General features: G+C 36.0%; 1 protein-coding gene across 16 annotated transcripts in view; it reads right to left on the minus strand.

Moving 5' to 3' along the window:
- IMMP2L (inner mitochondrial membrane peptidase subunit 2) overlaps nt 1-19,538 on the minus strand; it is an 886,329-nt gene that overhangs the window by 850,881 nt on the left and 15,910 nt on the right. Inside the window, exon 3 of one of the 16 annotated variants that reach the window (XM_055283714.2) lies at nt 5,729-5,796. The exons of the other annotated variants lie outside the window; for them this stretch is intronic. The gene's annotated coding sequence lies outside the window, so the exon portion shown is untranslated. The remainder of the gene's footprint in view (nt 1-5,728; nt 5,797-19,538) is intronic. 16 annotated transcript variants of the gene reach the window in all.

The following is a 19,538-nucleotide window of genomic DNA, read 5'->3' on the forward strand; positions in this document are numbered from 1 at the left end:
CCTGCATGCATGGACCTTCACAAAATAGCTGAGGATACCTGCAGGATAGAAACGGAATGCTTCCAAATATGATGCCACAGCTATCTTAGTTATAAGGTAGTATGCATGATTAAAATGTAAATTAAGGGGGAAACATTAATAAAAGTTGCATTAAATTCACATTCCCTGAATTTTGAGCCTCCTCTTCTTTTCCAGTAATGCTCTCCTACATTACTTCTACTCCATTTAGTCACTGGTCCCCAAAAAGGAGCATGGTAATGAGACTCAGGAGACCTGAGGTGGATACCTGTCTCTGTCTATAACCAGCTCCATGACTTTGAACAAGTCACTTCTGGCCTGTTTCCTCATGTGTAACAAGAAGGGGCTTATTTGGGAAGCCAAGCAAGAGGGTCACTTCAGGTCAGGAGTTCAAGGCCAGCCTGGGCAACACAGCAAGACTTCCATCTGCTAAAAATTGAAAAATTAGCCAGGCATGGTAGCATACACCTGTAGTCCTATCTACTTGGGAGGCTGAGGTGGAAGGACTGCTTGGGCTAAGGAGTTTGAGACTGCAGTGAGCTATGACTGTGCCACCACACAACAGCCTAGGTGACCAAACAAGACCCTGTCTCCAAAAAAAGGGGGGGGAAAGGGTTAGATTTAATATCTAAGGTTCTTTCTAAGCCAGAATTCTTTATTTCTATAATTATTTATTATCTTTTAACTGTTTCTTAAGAACTCTGGCAGATACTAAAACAAACCCTGAGATCATTATTGACTAAGAAAAAGTGAGTTGCCTTTATGGTTTGAGACTTTTTTAAGTGTTAAAAATAAAAAAGAATTAACTTTTTTTAAACAACTGGTTAAAAGACACAACAGTGAGGGAGCTGAAACCAGTGCAAATCATGTAAAAGAACACTTTAAATATAGATAAAGACCTGAACACCATTGCTCTTTCACTTCTCATTTCCACAACTCGACTGCTGACCAGAGCATTGCTACCATCCCCTGCACAACAAAGTCAGGGCAAGTGTTTTTCTGAGAGATTATAAAGGAGCATGTGGGAGGTGTCTCAATCTGATAGTGTGCTGATCCTGCTCCAAGCCAAGGAAGCAAGAGCAATAAAAGCTACCCTGGAAACAAGGTACAAGTGGTTGCTATTTTCAGAGGCTCAAAAGAAAAGGTTCAATTCAGTCCTGTCTTACCTAAATTGTGAGGGGCACCTATATTTCATAATAATAAAGCACTGTTAAAAGCCTATATCATGTAAATACTAAAGAAGCAATACATACATGAAGAAACGAACACAACATTTCTATGTTGTCATATCCAATAATTTTCTTAAAATTTTATGGCATTCACATATTGGCAAAGTTAATGCACCTCCTTGTCTATGTAAATTGCCAAATAATCATTCAGATGATCCGGTCTTTTGTTCACACCTTAAATGTTTAAAACCACCACACTAATAAGTACCTAGCCCTGACATCCTTTGAGAAAATTTCATCTAAGCAATAACAATGAGGTACTAAAATCATTCCCGGCAAAAAGGGAATAATTTTTATCAGTTACCTCACTCTTCTTGTAACTATGGAAGTCACTGAGGTTCAAAACACTGCTCCTGAGAAAATTATTGCTTAAAATTGTAAGTACACCCAGTTCATTGTTGAAGTACTTAAACTGAGATTATTTTTTAAATAAGCTTTCAGAATCAAGTGAAATCATATTTGCCACCTGGCATACAGCACTTACAAGTGAGAGTTTCTTGGTGATGCTGACCTCAACCACAGAACAACCCACACTGTAAATTTCTCTCCTTCCCGTAACAACTTGTGGCTTGATCATGCATTAATTCATCTAAAATTGTTCTTAAGCCTGCTTATATTTTAGCTTGTACAAAGTCACCAATCACTCATCCATGGCAACCAGGTGGATAAATCCACCACAAGTCATCCTAATTATAAAAACTATTTAAAAGTTGTGTGGGAGGTTTGAAGGTAAGAGGAAAATAATAAGTTATAAAGCAGTATCTTATGTAAAATGTAACCTTTCAATCATCATAATAAGCCTACACAAAATCAAGATTTTATTTATAAAGAGGAAACCATCAAACTATGAATATCAGAGAACACAAGAGTAGGGATCCAAGCAAATCTGACACACAATTCCTGAATCAGTCAGTATATACGTACCTACCATGCACCATGGAATTGTGCTAAGAGATAAATATGTTATACAGAACAAAGTCAGCATGGTCCTTTCTCCACGTGGAGTTTGCATTTTCATTCTTTCAACATTAAGTGCTAGCATTAATACTTTGTGATAGACACTATGTTAAGACACCAGATTGACCAAGCCATAGTTCCTCCCCAGAGGGACCTGTGACAAGATCACACGAAACAAGTAGATGACCACACATAATCCAGCTATCATCCTCCATGGATCTTTCTAGCAGCCCCTGGTACCAATAACCTTGCTCAGCAAACAGAGCCTAAGCATGTGAAAAATCAGGAGACAGTGGGATACATCTGGCGTAATACAAGGATAAAAAAGAAAAACTGATAAATTACAATAATTTTGGTTCCACTGGAAGCAGATCTTGGCAAGTAATCTATAGAAAGCAATTAAAAAAATTTTTTCAGGACTATCTTGCTCCTTTCACATTATAAGTAAACAATATTTTATAAACAGACACTTAGTACTCTTTAGAACATGAATACCAGTATCAAATTCTTTATCTTTAGTCTTGTCTGACCTAGCAGTTCTCACTTGAAAATCCTCAGGAAAGACCAAAATGGCACATACATAAAAAAAGAAATAAGAAAGAAAGAGGAAAACCAGCCAAAAATAATGAAGGAGGATAAATGTAATTATGTAAGGCACAAAGTTAGTCATTTTTTGGCAAAGATACCCAATAAAAAAGTCAACACTGATACAATGATGAAGCTAAGCCCTATAAAATTGCTTCTTTCATGGAGATAATTGTGACTTTCTGTTGGTAAACTGATAAGCATCTGGATACTAAGAGAAGAGAGGTTAAAACTCATGTATTCAATTTTAAGTCAGCAATATGTAAAAACAAATGAATTTGAAGGTCATGCTCTAGTACAACTGATGTAGAGAGAAAATACAACCAGGAAACAACTAGGATACGGAAATTCATAAAGGCTTCCTGATTTTTGGTAAGGACTCTTTCAACTTGCAAACATCATGCACTTATGCACACCCTTCCCTCTGATTCAGTGGAAAAGCAGGCCCCACCCTGTCCAAGGTGCTCTTCAGAAGCAGCATCAGCAAAGAGGGAAAGTCAGTGAAAACCTGGTGGGCTTTGAATCCAAGACCTCAGTTCAAATCGTGATTCAACAGTGTGGAAATTACTTTATCTCAGTAAGCAAAATTTTTCATCTGTGAAACCTTGCAGGGTTTCCAGAGGTTCAAAATGTTCATATGTGTTTGTTTTGTTTTGTTTACGTAAGCATTTGTGTAAAGAAAATGGCTAGATCATCAAATAAAGGGTATTTCTTCAGATAAAGCACTAGCTATGTCTAAGGAAGAGGACTAGTAATAAATCAAAAGAGGATAACAGAATTAAGGATGTCCGTTACAGACAATAAACCAATAAAGCCCATCTTCTAGGTGATAAGACACCTAATACATAATCATTTTGTTCTGCTTTGAACCTCATGCTGTTCTAAGATTTGACCAGTTAGGGGCAATCATATGTACTGATATTGACCAGTTAACAAGAATGTATTCAGGTGTCTTGAGATTTTTTTTTTTTATCTTAGGTGTCTTGAGATTTTTTTTTAAAGCAAAATAAAAGGAAATATATGACTTAGTGCCAGAATTGGACCACAGGGATAAATTATATAATATTCATTGAGGAAAGAATAAAAAGGAAGAAAACTGGAATTACAGGAAAAAAATTCATGATGAGAAAGGCTAAAAAGAAAAAAAATGAATTAGAATGTAGGTGGTGGGTTTAAAAATGTTCATTATAAAATTCTTAGAATGTTTCTGTATGTTTAAAATTTTTCCTCAAAATTTTGGAAATAAAAGAATAAATTATATCTGTTAAGTTACTCAGATAAAAGAAAAATATAATTAGAATGAAGATGCATACAGCCCATCTGAGATAGCAAGAATGCTGGCCAGATCAGCGAACAGGACATATATTAAGACAAGTGAGACATAAGGCTGAATATTAATTTTTTTTTTTGAGGCGGAGTCTTGCTCTGTCGCCCAGGCTGGAGTGCAGTGGCGCCATCTCAGCTCACTGCAAGCTCCGCCTCCCATGTTCACTCCAGCCTCCTGCCTCAGCCTCCAGAGTAGCTGGGACTACAGGCGCCCACCACCACGCCCGGCTAATTTTGTTTTGGTATTTTTAGTGGAGACAGGGTTTCACCGTGTTAGCCAGGATGGTCTCAATTTCCTGACCTTGTGATCCGCCCGCCTCGGCCTCCCAAAGTGCTGGGATTACAGGCGTGAGCCACTGCATCCGGCCTGAATATGAATTTTTCTTGTTTTAGTTGTTTTCTTTTCTTTTTTCTCATCAATATGGACATCTTCATGGCTCCAATATTTTTGGAAACCACATAAATCAAAATCCTTTAACAATATTCTAGGACTCTCTAAGAACTGGCTCAGGCCATCCAAATCCTATAAATTATCCTTATCCTGTAACTCCAAATAGACACCATTTAACAGCATTTACAACCAAGGCCTAATCTCAAATTTCAGTTATTAAAATGAAATAAATTCTGCAAAAAGTTTACCATAAAAATTAATAAGACAGTGAACAGCTTTTTTACAGAAGGAGAAAAATCCTATTAAATGATAACCATTAGCAAGGAGAAGCTTGGTAAGCTTTAAACCCTAATAACCACAAAATTTGGATTTCAACACTGTATTTTTTTCCAATTTAATAGAAAAGCATAACTGCTATCATTAAGTAGAAGCTAAAGACAACATGAATTTTAAGCTAACAAGGTGAGGACTTAAATATGTGTATAAATGAAACAGACCAGCTACTTATCCATAACCCAAGCAAAGCAATTAGAGGATATTTTTCACCATAAGTCCATTCTTTCTTGAAGTAATAATACACTGGGTTAGTAAAAGGATATATTACCAGCATCAGGAATACTTACTGAATAGCTAAGAAGAAAATACTGCATTATTTGGCATTTGGACTGTGTTCAAAAGTGGCTTTAAAAAAATTAAGAAAGCCTATAAATGGAAAAAGCACTCTTTTTAGAAAAAAAAATCTCAAGAACCTTTCAAAAATCAAAACTTAGAAGAAGTGAGACAGGGGAAATAAGAAAAAGGTAGTAACACTCAGAACCTAAAAAAAGAAGGCTACAAAATATTACAAAGTGGGCATTAGGCAATAACATGAGTAATGGAAAAATATCACTAGAAACCATGTGACAGCCAGTTTCCAAAGCACAGTCATCCAAGTACCAAGCTTTGCTGTTCCTTATCTACTTTGCTACCTCACATTTTTTCCTACTGTCTAACACTGCTTCATATTCACTTCTCTTACACTGCAGCCCTACTTCGCTCTTATTTTAGAATGGTACAAGGGTCTTATTAGGGCTCAACAATAAACTTTTTTAAAGAACATGGTTTCTGGGTCTCATGAAAATCCTATCCTGATCCCTACTCTTCATGCCTCAAATACATTGCTTTCTATACTAGAATGCAAATGCCTTTACTAGAATGCCATATCAACTCAAGTCATACTTACAACATGGCTTTTCCTTTGATCAGGGTTGGGAGTAAGGAGTAGAAAGGCTTCTCAAAAGAACCAGGCCACTAGACCCCAAGGGACAAAAATGGAAAGAGAAAGTCACAAAAAAGTAGGACTGAAAAATACAATTTAACCAGCAAACTTATAGCTAGCCCAGGGACTATTACTACTCTTTACAAAATGATAAATACAAAAAAATTAGAAACACAGGCTCCCCCATCAGGAAAGCACATTAAGGCTCCGATTAGTCTGTCAAAAATAAAATCTATTCAGACTATGGCTTGGAGATTTGGAAAGGTGCCTGCAGCCCATGTATGGCAGCTGCAAGTCCATGGGGAGCTCAAACAGCAACAGTGCAGACTCAGTACTGAAGATGCAAGCCAAAGGAAAAGATTTATGCAATTTAAGGTGAAAGCAACAGAAATAAACTCCCTTGGAACGAGTGCTTACGGTCCTTTTAACTTATAAGTGCAAGTGTAACCACAAACACGCATGCACACTTGCTGAAATGGCAACAAAGGCCAAGTTAGCAGCATATGTTAAAAAAGAAAAAGTAAAAATAAATATATAAATAAATAAAACAGCCAAGAGGCCAGAGTTCAAAGAAGCTCATCCTGAGTGGCCTGGAGATAAAAGCAGATGGAGCAGCATTACCCAGACTCAAGTGTCTGCTGCACAAAAAGTCCAGGTATTATAACGAGTCTGTGGTGAGTATTACAAAAAATGGAACTGCAATCTCATTTAGATTATTCTCCACACTTATATGCCTTGTTTTGATTTTTGCATACTTGCCTATAAATTGGAAGACATTGTTTTAAGATATCTGTGAAATTTCATCAACTGTGGCTAGAGTTGAAATCTTAACTTCAACCTTAAGAGAAACACTGAATCAGAACTACAAAGCTGAGCCGCTCCTAAATTTCTGATGATCCATGGAAACTGTGTGAGATAATAAATGTGTTAAGCCACTGATTTGGGTGGTTATTTGTTTTGCAGAAATGACTAATACAGTACAAAATGCACAAAAAGACCCAAGGGCGCAAAGAAACTTGGTATTTGATAAAGTCGACATTCATATTGGGAAGAGAAGCTGAATTAACAAGTTATGTTGAAACAGCTACAATTTGGAAGGAGAATAAAATCAAAGCTAGATATTTATTAAATTCATTATAAGAAAATAAATTCCAGATAAGCCAAACATTAAATGTAATAAATAGAAATATAAAAATAACAAAAGGAAATAAAGGCAACAGTCTTTTAAGAGTAGAAAGAGGTCTTTCTGAACATTTTACAAAACCCTGAAAACATGAAAGACAAATACTGATAGATTTCACTACATAAAAATCAAAACATACCATAAATAATGTTAAAAGACAATCAGCAGGACATAAAAAATTATAATATCAATATCTCTAAAATTACACAATTCTTATAAAGTATAAGAAAAAAGACAATAATTTTGAGAGAAAGGTATTTCACTGAAACAAAATATGGACAGTACATAAAGACATAAAAAGATGTGCAAACACACTAATAATAAAATCAATATAAACAAAAACAAAGTACTACTTTAGTCTATTAAACTGACAAATATAATATGGTAATATGTACCAAAATGTTACATGAATATATCTTCTGATGCCGAAACACCACCCCAGGAATTTATTTTATGGATGCAAAGATATGATCAAGGATATTCAACATACCATTTTCATTGCAGTGAAAAAATGAAACCAAATGTTCACAAATATGTAAATAAATTATGGCATGCATACAGTAATTTGCAATCATTAAAAAGAACAATATATCGTTATATTGCTTGAGATTCTGCTTCAAGAAAGTTGGAAAATTGCATTTAATATGAACCCATTTATGTGAAATATTATACACACACAGCATCATCCTCGTCGTCATCCTTATCATCATCATCAAAGAAAGAGGTCAAATAATAAAGAATATGAACCAAAATGATGACAGTATTTATTTGCAATGAAAGGAATTTTACTTTATGCTTTATATTTTTCCATTTTACTTAAATCTTCAGTAATGGGTATTTAGTATCTTTATGTACTAAAACAAAATTAATATTACAGTCTTTTCTGCTACAATAGCTATTTCTTAATGTAAATTAGCTCATATATAGGAAAATGACGTCAGTCTTATGTCAAAGCTATGCTGGTTCATATACGATTTTCCCCAGTACACGAAGGTTTTGATTCAACCAAGAGCAAGTTTTCTCTCAATTAAAGTGAAAGTCTCATTTGGTGGCTTCAAGACTTTCCACTGTTAGAGGCTGAGCATACCAACGAAGAAATGCAAAGATATTTTCCCCTGTGTTTAAAATAAAATAAAATCAACAGATCAATACCCTGGAGCAGATTTTCAACATTGATGAAATTGGTCTGTATTAGAAGTAGATGACTTTAAGGACCTACAACAAAGGAAGAAAACCAGGGTTTCAAGCTAAGACTGATGTGATGCTGGGTGCAAATGCCAGTAGGGAGTTAATAGTGCTATTGTTTTTATGACAACTTCTATTTTCTTAGCTCTGTTTACAAAATTTCACTGGTTTCAAATGATCTGTTCCTAGCCCTATTTTCTTTACAAGCCCTAAAATTTTATGGTATAATTTTGCAGAATTAAAGATTTTTCAGGAATGCATATATGTCATTAATAGCAGAAATGCCTCTACTATTCTGAGTAAAATGCAGTAAGGTAGAGAAATGTTCCATATCAAAAAGAAACAAAAAACAAAGAAAGAAAGCAAAAATGAGAAATGAAGGAAAGGAGGGAAGGAAAGGAGGGGGAAAAAGAGGAGGAAGAGGAAAGAAAAAAACTGCACACTTCACTTTGTTTTAGTGAGAGTGTCTAATGAAAGAGACTAAATGCAGGACAAAACAATCTCATTAATATTCTTGATTTATACCACACATTTTGATTCTATATGAGATATATCTAAAGAAACGGTCTTTGCCCCATCGGACACTTAAAATCTAAACAAGGGAGTGAATTAAACAGTCATCAACTATGGTGGGGGAGGAAAAGGGACTAATCCAATTAACTTTTGGACACAGTTATTTGATTATACCCAACCCAAGGGTATACAGTCAAATACTATGGGTGGTATTTGGGTTGGGAAGTTGGGGGGTGGCGAATGCAAACAATAAGAGAAACAATTGTGAAACTACTTAAGACACATTGTAGGACTGAGCAAATGAGTTGGGAGAACAGTGCTGACTGTGGGAAAAGGGAGATAAAAATACACAGCAGGAATCAGGGAAGAATGCTGTGGGGCCCTGGAAGCAAAACCATATAGAAGTAGCAATAAGTATATGTAGTACTCAATTCTTAGGGTCTAATACCATTCCCTACTCCAAAGAATCAGCACTCTTCAGAGAAAAGGTTGATTCTGGGGCTGTGGTAGGGAAGGTTTAAGATGAGTCTGAAACATTTTCTTTGGCCACTAAGAAGTGCTTAGAAAAAAGATGGAAGTACATCAAAAGGAGACAAGAGCTTGCCTGGTGATCCCACTGGCTAAATATGAAAAAAATTTGATTACTTATTAAATAAAGTCAGTAATGAGTTTAAACTACTGGAAAAACAGCTTTGAATTTGCTAATTTTCTGAATCTAAGCAATACTTTAAAATATGGGTTTTAGCTTCAAAAGGTAAATCAGGTAATTTCATTTTATTTAAGTAATACCATGAAAAAAATGATACAAACTACTAAGTTAAATAAAATATGCAATATTGGTGTGGGGTTGTTTTTTGTTGTTTTTGGGGGTTTTCTTGAAACAAGGTCTCCCTCTGTTGCCCACACCTGAGTGCAGTGGCATGATCAAGGCTCACTGCAGCCTCAATTTGCAGGCTCAAGTGATCCTCCCACTTCTGCCTCCCAATAGCTGGGACCACAGATGCACACCACCAGGCCTGGCTAATTTTTTGTATTTTTTGTAGAGATGGAGTTTCACCATGTTGCCCAGGCTGGTCTCAAACTCCTGAATTCAAGCTGTCCACCAGCCTCAGCCTCCAGAAGTGCTGGGATTACAGGCGTGAGCCACTGCCTAAAATATTGTTTTAAAATAAGTCCCCTTTATGATCATTCTCAAAAATATGTTGGAAAAGAAGTTCCCTTGCACATATAAAAAAATTTTTTAATTTATAAATTATCCTTCTACACTAATTTCCAAAGAATAATCGTTGAAATGAGTTAAAGCTGTTCACTATTCTTTGAATATTATATCTGCATATCCAACTGTTAATTGAATTTGAGATCCACTAGTAAAGCAAAAAGCTTGTGACTTTGAAGACTATTTAAAATGTACAATGTTTTACTAATTATCATTAGTAGTACTATTATTATACAATGGTTGTACCCTTGTAAGTTTGTTAAGAAACAGCTGACGTTGAAATTGTCTGCATCTAAAGGACATGTTAGGAAAAGCAGAGAAATCTTACTAAAAAAAAAAAAATTGAATCAACATCTCTTCTTTTGGTATTTACCCCTTTCATATCAATAAACATTTATTGAATATCTGCTAAGTGCCAGGCATCATATCAGTTTCTATACTGAAAGAGTAAAGACGTTTCTGTGTAGTGTCTGTATAGATATTGAACATTAAGCATTGTTCTTTGGAATTATTCCAGCCTTGTGATAAGGCTAAGAGGGCCATAAAAATAAAATGAAGAAAGATGGATTTATAAAGGATAGAGGCAATTGCGGATGTTATGGAAAGACAAACTACACAGGATTCTATACTCTTTGGTTCTTCTACTTTCAAAGAATGACTCTATCATCCAAACAGCTGCCCAAAGGTCAACATGGTAGTGAGCCAAAGTGAGCGTTCATGAAAAAATAGAAATCATCCTAACTTTCTCTTAATTTAAATCGTTCAATAACTCCTCATTTTCTATAGCATAATATCAAGCTGTGACCTCAGCTCACTGCAACCTCTGCCTCCCAGGCACAAGCAATCCTCCCACTTCAGCCTCCCAAGTAGCGGGAACCACAGGTATGTGCCACCACGCCTGGCTAATTTTTGTATCTTTTGTAGAGATGGAGTTTCACCATGTTTCCCAGGCTAATCTCAAACTCCTGAGCTCAAGTGATTTACCCACCTTCCCAAAGTGCTGGGATTACAGGTACCAGCCACTGTGCCTGGCCAGTTCCTCTCTTTCATAGCATATCATGCTTCAACCAAACCCACCTCCATATAATTTCTAGAATATGCCACACTTTTACTTGTCTCTGGGCCCTTATACATGTCCATTCTGTCTACATCACTCTTCCTACCTCTTCGTTTTGGCCAGCTTTACCCATCCTTCAGGTTAGCTTAGATGTCACTATCAGGAAGTCCACTCTGACTCTCCAAATCTGACTTACATTCCCTTCCTATGTGTTCCCATAAAACTCTATGCTCCCCCTAGCACAGCATTTATCACACCTGATTTTCTCATCCTTACCCCAATTAGCTGTGAGTTCTGTGCAGGCAGAAACACTTGTTCACTACTACACTTCAGTGCTTTGCACTTAAGTGCTTAGTGTTCAATACAGTTTCATTGAAGAAATTAATAAACCACTTAGCTGTCCATATAAACTACATCATACTAAGAATGTGATATAAGTTCTGAAGGCCTTGATTGAACAGCACGGCACAACCACATGCCATATATTGTATGTGTGTGTGTGTGTGTGTTTGTGTGTGCGCTGTATGTACACACAAATGACTTATCTCCATCTCTAACCTGATAGTTTTACTTCACAGTTGAAGATACTTATGGAGAAAGTGGTTTTTAAAAGAAATTATACTTACGCTGTAAGTATAAATATACACAGAAAGAAATATGTGGGCTGGGCACAGTGGTTCATGCCTGTAATCCCAGCACTTTGGATGCCAAGGCAGGAGGATCACTTGAGCTCAAGAGTTTGAAACCAACCTGAGCAGCATAGGAAGACCCTGTCTCTACCAAAAAAAAAAAAAAATTTAACATAGCCAGTCATGGTGGCACATGCCTGTGCTCCCAGCTACTCAGGAGGCTGAGGTGGGAGGATCACCTGAGCCAAGGAGATCGAGACTGCAGTGACCTGTGATCACACCACTGCACTCCAGCCTGGGTGACAGAGCAATGAGACCTTGGCTCATAAAAAAAAAAAAAAGGCTGGGCACAGTGGCTCACGCCTGTAATCCCAGAATTTTGGGAGGCCGAGGTGGGCAGATCACAAGGTCAGGATGTTCAAGACCAGCCTGGCCAACATGGTGAAACCCCGTCTCTACTAAAAATACAAAAATTAGCCAGGTGTGGTGGCACATGCCTGTAGTCCCAGCTACTCAGGAGGCTAAGGCAGGAGAAGAGAATTGCTTGAACCTGAGAGACAGAGTTTGCCGTGAGCAGAGATCATGCCACTGCACTCCAGCCTCGGCAACAGAACAAGACTCCATCTCACAAAAAAAAAAAAAAAAAAAAAAAAAAAGAAAAAGAAAGAAAGAAAGAACATACGTCGATTATTACATATATATCTGTATATTGAACTTCAGGAAGTTGACTTCTGTGTGTTTTTTTCTTCAATAAATCATAACACAACACTCTTGTCCAAAAGCAGTAAAGATGGATAAGAAGGATCAAGTAACTTTCATAATCCACCCAACTATAAGGCATTAAGAATTTTTTTCCCTTGGCCGGGCACGGTGGCTCACGCTTGTAATCCCAGCACTTTGGGAGGCCGAGGCGGGCGGATCACGAGGTCAGGAGATCGAGACCATGGTGAAACCCCGTCTCTACTAAAATACAAAAAATTAGCCGGGCGTGGTGGGGGGCGCCTGTAGTCCCAGCTACTAGGAGAGGCTGAGGCAGGAGAATGGCATGAACCCAGGAGGCAGAGCTTGCAGTGAGCTGAGATTGCGCCACTACACTCCAGCCCGGGCGACAGAGCAAGACTCTGTCTCAAAAAAAAAAAAAAGAATTTTTTTCCCAATTAACAGCTGATTTTTAGGAAGTGTTTAGTTAGATTTTCTTTCAAAGCAATTATTTTTCGGTCTGTGCTTCATGGTCTCCTAATGATTCCCTGGAGTCTCAAGGGCCAGGGGGAGCAGGTGCTAAGTGAACAGAGTTCTGAGCTGCCTCAATCAGAGCCACTCTGCTTTTTATCTGTTTCTTTTTTTTTTTTCAATAATGGAATTCCAACCAAGATTTTCTTTGAAGAAGGGTTCACTACATTAAAATAAGAATAAAAGAAAAAAAGAAAAAGGTTAAAAAACACTGCCTTAAAGAATCAGCAGTGGATTGAGGTTTGCACTATATAATTCAAGCTCTAATGTATTTCGTATTTCTTGGTTAGACTAAATTCAACTGTCAGGTTTATCGGCCTTTCTTTGTGCTAAAATGAGAAATACCATTTGAATACAGAAATATCCAGGTAGAGGGAAAACAAAATGGGTTTTTGATAAGTATATTTATTCTCTGATGCAGCTATTTCTAAATTTACTTATTATTTTTAATGGCATTATTTATGTACCAATCTTCAAGTTAATGATTCATAACAGAACACCAAAATAATCTAATTGAACAACAGAAGCCCACTGTAAATGCCAGCTGCTGCTATGTTTCATATACTGTAAAGAAATACCCCACCTCACTTTAATAGTTTCTTAGTAGAAAGATCACCTTAAAGGAAAAGATCCACCAAACTCATATTTAATTAATAATTTTAGCTATTTTGCCAATCCAGAAACAAAAGGGGCTCCGGGTAACTGAAACTGGGGGTGCTCCATCATAAAACATCCAGAAGACCAGTGGGGTGAATTTGATCTGCTGGTGAACACAATGAAGACTGATAAGCAAAAATGGGCTTCTTCCAACAGAAAACTCCTGCCAACCTGTGCACAACATTGTGCAATTGTGGTATGGCACTTGACTGAAGTCAGGGAAACACTTGCAATCAAGTCCAGGCTCTGTAACAAGTTAAGTGAATCCAAAACCTTTACAGCTGAACACATAAAATTATTCATAAGATCTAATGAGGTGAGAAGCAACCAAACTTGATTTTCATGTCTCTGGGAAACCCTATATTAGCACTGTAACCTATAAGGTCCTCTTCCACTTCCAAACTCCTCTGGCATTCACTAGCCACACCTTCATTTGGCACCCAAGAGTGTTAGTTACTGTTTTATAGGTAACTCCCCAACTAAGTTGTAAGCCCCTAAAGGGTATACATAGGTCATGTCTCACTCTTTTCTATGCATCCTAAAATTCTTAGAATTTTGCTAACCATTTACAGATGCTTAATAAATGTATCTTGACTGTTTGTTTAATTGTAGATATGGTTTATATTACCACCCATTTACAGTGTTGATAGTTTCATATGGTTGTGTCAGACCACATTCCACTCATTTAAATGCCAGTCAGGAGAGTAATGGAGAAAATAAGCGGCCAGATCAGGCTGTGTTGACAGCCATGCAACTCATCTGATACTACCTCTCCATGCATGTGTCCCTCCCAAAGACCAAGTGCCCACTCTGTTCTAGGGCTAAGTGTTTTCTGTTCCTGCTATGCTTTATACCAAGTCAGAAATAAGATTTGGATTCAAGTCTTAGCTATGCCAATGAGTAAGCAATTTGAATAGATGACCTTAGCTCCAATTATCTACGATTCTATGATTTTAACTTCAGGCCTTTACCCTCCAATATCAGAATGGCCCCTCCCTCGCAGTACTAAAATTAATTATCTTCCATGATATGTCCCATTATCATCATCACTACACCCATGGTCAAAGGCCATTTCTGACTTCTGCTACAAGGTCAACATACTCATGAAATTATTTACACTTCTAAAGACAACACTGCTAAATTTCTTGTCTGATCTTTACGTCATGCCTGTGTTCATTTAATAAACACAAGTGGGTAGTAGGGTAATATGGGAAAAGACACTCATTTAGGGAAGCTTCTAATATATTCCTGCTTTCAGCAGCAAAGATAAGTTATGGCTTATTTGCAAATAAGCACCAATAATAGTAAATAAAACTAAATTATTTTTATACTGGTCACTAGAAAGGTTGTTTTCATCTTAAACAGCAGCTTAGTAGCCTTGAGAATAATCTGATCTCTCCTATTTTATAAGAAACTTATTTTTATTGTCTCATCAACATCAAATGATATTAGGGAGTTTCACAATGACTGTGACAATAAATGGCTTAGAAAGAAAATTCAGTAACAATTTTGATAGGTTTTAGGGAATATATGAGCTAGATAAAAATATATGAGCCATATAGAGATTTGATGCAATTTAAATTAATATCTACCAGTTTTGAAAAATAAAGTTTCTCAGAATCTAATGTAGCTTTGTTCTGCAAGAAAGACTAGGCATATCACCTAAAAAGACCTGTCCCTAACCAACTGTTATCCAAGTAATTAAAAAGAATAGTGAAAATTTCACCTTTTCATACATGTTAAGCAAAACCAGCCATAATAAAATCCCTGATGAAAGGTGAGTTTTAAAAATAAAAGTGAGACATAGGAAACAGAATCCTCCAAGAAATACTTAAAGGTTAGTTTTCCTCAGCCAAAATCATATCAACATTTTCTTATATTTTGGATATTAACCTCAGTACAAATATTAGATTATCAAATATAAAATATAAAAATATTTGGCTAATGGTATAGTAAGGTTTTGTTTCATTTTTAATAGAGTGATTAGCCATTCACAAAAATCAGTCAATATTACTCCTCCATAAATTATGATAAAAAATCTACAAACTCTGAATGAAGCATTAATTGGGAAAAGAAAAAAGCTAAATATTTTTATTGTAAAACTAATAAAATAAAAACCTCAGTCTAGTAGAGAATATTCATTTTGTGTTGATTAAAATTTTATATCACTGTGTTAAACATAGTAATATTGAACATTGTTATTTTAATTACCTCATTTAATCTCTACATTAACCTTATTTTTATCCCCATTTTAAAAGATATAAACTGATGCTCAGAGTGCTTAAGGAATCTTCCCAAGGTCAAAGAAACAGTAAATAGCAGAGCTGAATCCAGATTATTTGACCCTGTAAACTATGTATTTAAGCACTATGCTACACTGCCTCCAGTTATTCATAATTCCCAATAAATATTCAACACTCCCAATAAAACACAGGGCACGATGAGTTATTGATTTCATAACTGCTACTGCAGCATTCAGATACTACTTATTTGCAAAAGTGTTCTGAATACACAATTAATTCAATCCACTATGTAAAAGGTAAATGTTCAAGTCTCATTCAAATGGAGAAGGGGTAGAAAAGGAAGAAAAGTACAAAGTCTATATGGAACATCAATTAATAAAAAATATTATCAGGGTTGTCTTTAAACTTCACAATTACTGAAGGTCCTTATTATCTTGCTGTCCTTTCAGCACTCTCAATTGCCTCTTAGAATTTGAAATTTCACTGTTGAAACAAAAGAAACATAAAATATATGCGCATTCTAAAAAATTTTGCCCTTTTGCAATTTATCTTCTACATTTATTACCTGGATCTTCTAACACTCGACTAGAAACTAAAGCAATCCAACTGTATACACAAAATGTAAAACTGGAAATGCCAGAAAATCAACATGACCTTTCAAATATAACATTTTCCACAATCATTTACTTAATACTAGAAAAACATTTTACAGTACTTAAAGGATAATCTTTATGTGTAATACTTTCAGCAAATATAAAAGCAAATACAGAACAAAGTCAACCACATTTTTAAACCAAAACTGCAATTAATTTTAAACTACTACTTTTTCTGCAGTAGTTCATCATCTATCTATTAAAACATTCATAACCATATTAGTGTGCTCTACTTTTCAAATACAAAGCTGATGTTAACCACTGGACTAGTCACCTCCTGTACCTGGTAGGGACTGCTAGTATAACAAATCCCTCCCCTGACACCAATTTCCCTATATTAGTTTGCTTGAGAACAAAAACATGTATTGGGCAAAGAAATGAGATAAGCCTTCTCTGTAAGCCAGCAAGACCACTCTTGATTAATCCCCAATGTACTGGCCTCAACAGCATGGCTTCTAACCAACCAGAATCCTCAGTCAAAAATACTTTAAACAAAGATAAAAATTAGCTAGAAGATCATATTACCCTAAAATTAAATTTTATATGAGAGCAAATGTATAGCCTTTATATTTTCTGATCCAATCACATCTTTGTTAAAAGTAAAAAATATGTAAATCAACACTAATAGGATGTTAGATTTTCCAAGAGAGAATCACGCTTCAGATAAACTACTACTCAAAATCTTTTTTATTCCATAATCAAATAGCAATCCTTAAGAATACACCTTTCATTCTCCTTTGACTATTTAAAGCATTTCCAAAAGAAGCTGAACAGAAAATACTTTTCCTCAGACTTTTTTCCGCACATGTCCTAGCAGGAGAAAAAAATTAGCAAAACAAATGAACTCAGAATCATTAAAAGGTGTGGACAGTGTCCATCTTATAGCTTTAATACCTGAGAATTAGGAAGAAAAAGAGATCAAGGAAATAAAGTAACCAACATAATACCTAGCTGAAGGACAAATTCTATACTTAAAATTAAGTATGGCTCTAAAAAAGGATGAGTTTATGTCCTTTGTAGGGACATGGATAAAGCTGGAAACCCATCATTCTGACCAAACTATCCCAAGGACAGAAACCAAACACCACATGTTCTCACTCATAGGTGGGAATTGAACAATGAGAACACTTGGACACAGGGTGGGGAACATCACACACCGGGCCCTGTCGTGGGGTGGGGGGATGGGGGAGGGATAGCATTAGGAGATATACCTAATGTAAATGATGAGTTAATGGGTGTAGCACACCAACATGGCACATGTATACACATGTAACAAACCTGCACATTGTGTACATGTACCCTAGAACTTAAAGTATAATTTTAAAAAATTAAGTATGGCTCCTACTGACTCTATGAATTCAGTTCATATTTCTTTAATGCAAAGAGAGAAAGAGCAAAGTTACTGAATGAAGAGATAAAAGTGTAAAACATCAACAAAGCAACTAAATTAGATACCTCACCTATCACAGAGAAAATCAGTAAGGCCCAATGAATTTATATGTACACATTTACCTTTGGAATAATATGTCATCTGCTTTTTGTATTCAAGACATGTCCTATTCCATTGACTGGGAAAAATTGAAAAGGTGGCCTTTGTAGCAGAGGACAAATAGAACTCAGGCTTACTGTAACAGAGCAGCAAAATAAGGTGAGAGAAAAGCAGCTGAGGAGGGGAGGTTTATATTCAACACGTATAAAAATAAAGTATACTGGCTTTTTTTTTTCATGAGGGAAGGAAGGTAACTGGCTACCCTAAGAATGAAGCAGAATCAGCATGGCAAGAAACAAAACAAGCGGAAAATTAAAGGATCCCTGAGAATGGTTTATACCCCAAATAAAACAAAAGTGAGACAAAGTAGAAAAAAGACCAAAACCCAAACTAAGACAAAAACCCCAATCCTCTCTCTTATATTGACAGAAGCAGAATAAGACAACATCAAGAACAAAATATCTGCATCCAGAAGTCAGACTCACACACACACATACTCTCAGAGCAGCAGAACAAAAGGACAACATATTTTACAATATTAAGACAAAACTAGTACAATTATATTTTTTAATATTAATTTTTTTTAAAAAATAGAAAGAACAGGTTGGTCAGCTCTGCCCATAGACGCTTCCAAAAAACTCCACAGGAGTCATCCTAATGGATGTGAGACACAATTTCACTAGGGCTTTGATATACATTTCCCTAATGATTAATGACGTTGAGCATCTCATTGGCCATTTGTATATTTTCTTTGGAGAAATGTCAATTCAAACCATTTGCCCATGTTTTAATCTTGTTTTTTCTTGTTGAGATGTTCGGAGTTTTTTGAGACAGAATCTTGCTCTGTCACCCAGCTGGAGTGCAGTGGCGCAATCTCAGCTCACCGCAACCTCTGCCTCCCAGGTTCAAGCAATTCTCCTGCCTCAGCCTCCCGAGTAGCTGGGATTACAGGCCACCATTCCCAGCTAACTTTTTGTATTTTTAGTAGAGACAGGGTTTCACCATGTTGGCCAGGCTGGTCTTGAACTCCTGAACTCAGGTGATCCACTGGCCCTAGCCTCTCAAATGATATACTGTGGACAGTAACCCCTTATCAGATACATGAACCACAGGATTCTTTTTAAATTCATTTCTCTATTCCCTAATTTCTCAGAGTTGGCTATATGTAATGCAGAAGTACATTTTGAGTTGAATATATTTCTTCTTTGTTTTTATTTTTTACCTAATACAAAATTTAAAATACCCAAAAGAGGAATACAATGGAAAATAACCTCCATCCCTGTTCTTCAGCTACCAAGTTCCAATCCCCAGAGGCATTTTTCATCTTCTTATAATTCCCTCCAGAAATATTCTATGCATATATAAGAAAATACATTTCTTAAGTCTCCTCCAAAATAATCTATTCATTGTTCTGCATTTTCCTTTTTGACTGACTATATCCTGAAGATTATTACATTTCAGTATATATAAACTGCCTTATTTTTAACAACTTAAATATTTCATTATATATACTATAATTTATTGATCCAGTCCCCTAAGGATGGGCATTTGTTTCCAGTCATTGCCAAGAGTATCCTTAAATATATATTATTTCACACAATTACAGGATCTATAGGATACAATCTAGTAGAAAACTTAAATGCTATATATATTTCAAATTTTCCAAACTGATCTTAATGAAAACTGCACAAATCCATACTCCCATTAGCAATGATCACA

This window comes from Symphalangus syndactylus, chromosome 6 (genome assembly GCF_028878055.3).
Source record: "Symphalangus syndactylus isolate Jambi chromosome 6, NHGRI_mSymSyn1-v2.1_pri, whole genome shotgun sequence".
NCBI lineage: Eukaryota > Metazoa > Chordata > Mammalia > Primates > Hylobatidae > Symphalangus > Symphalangus syndactylus.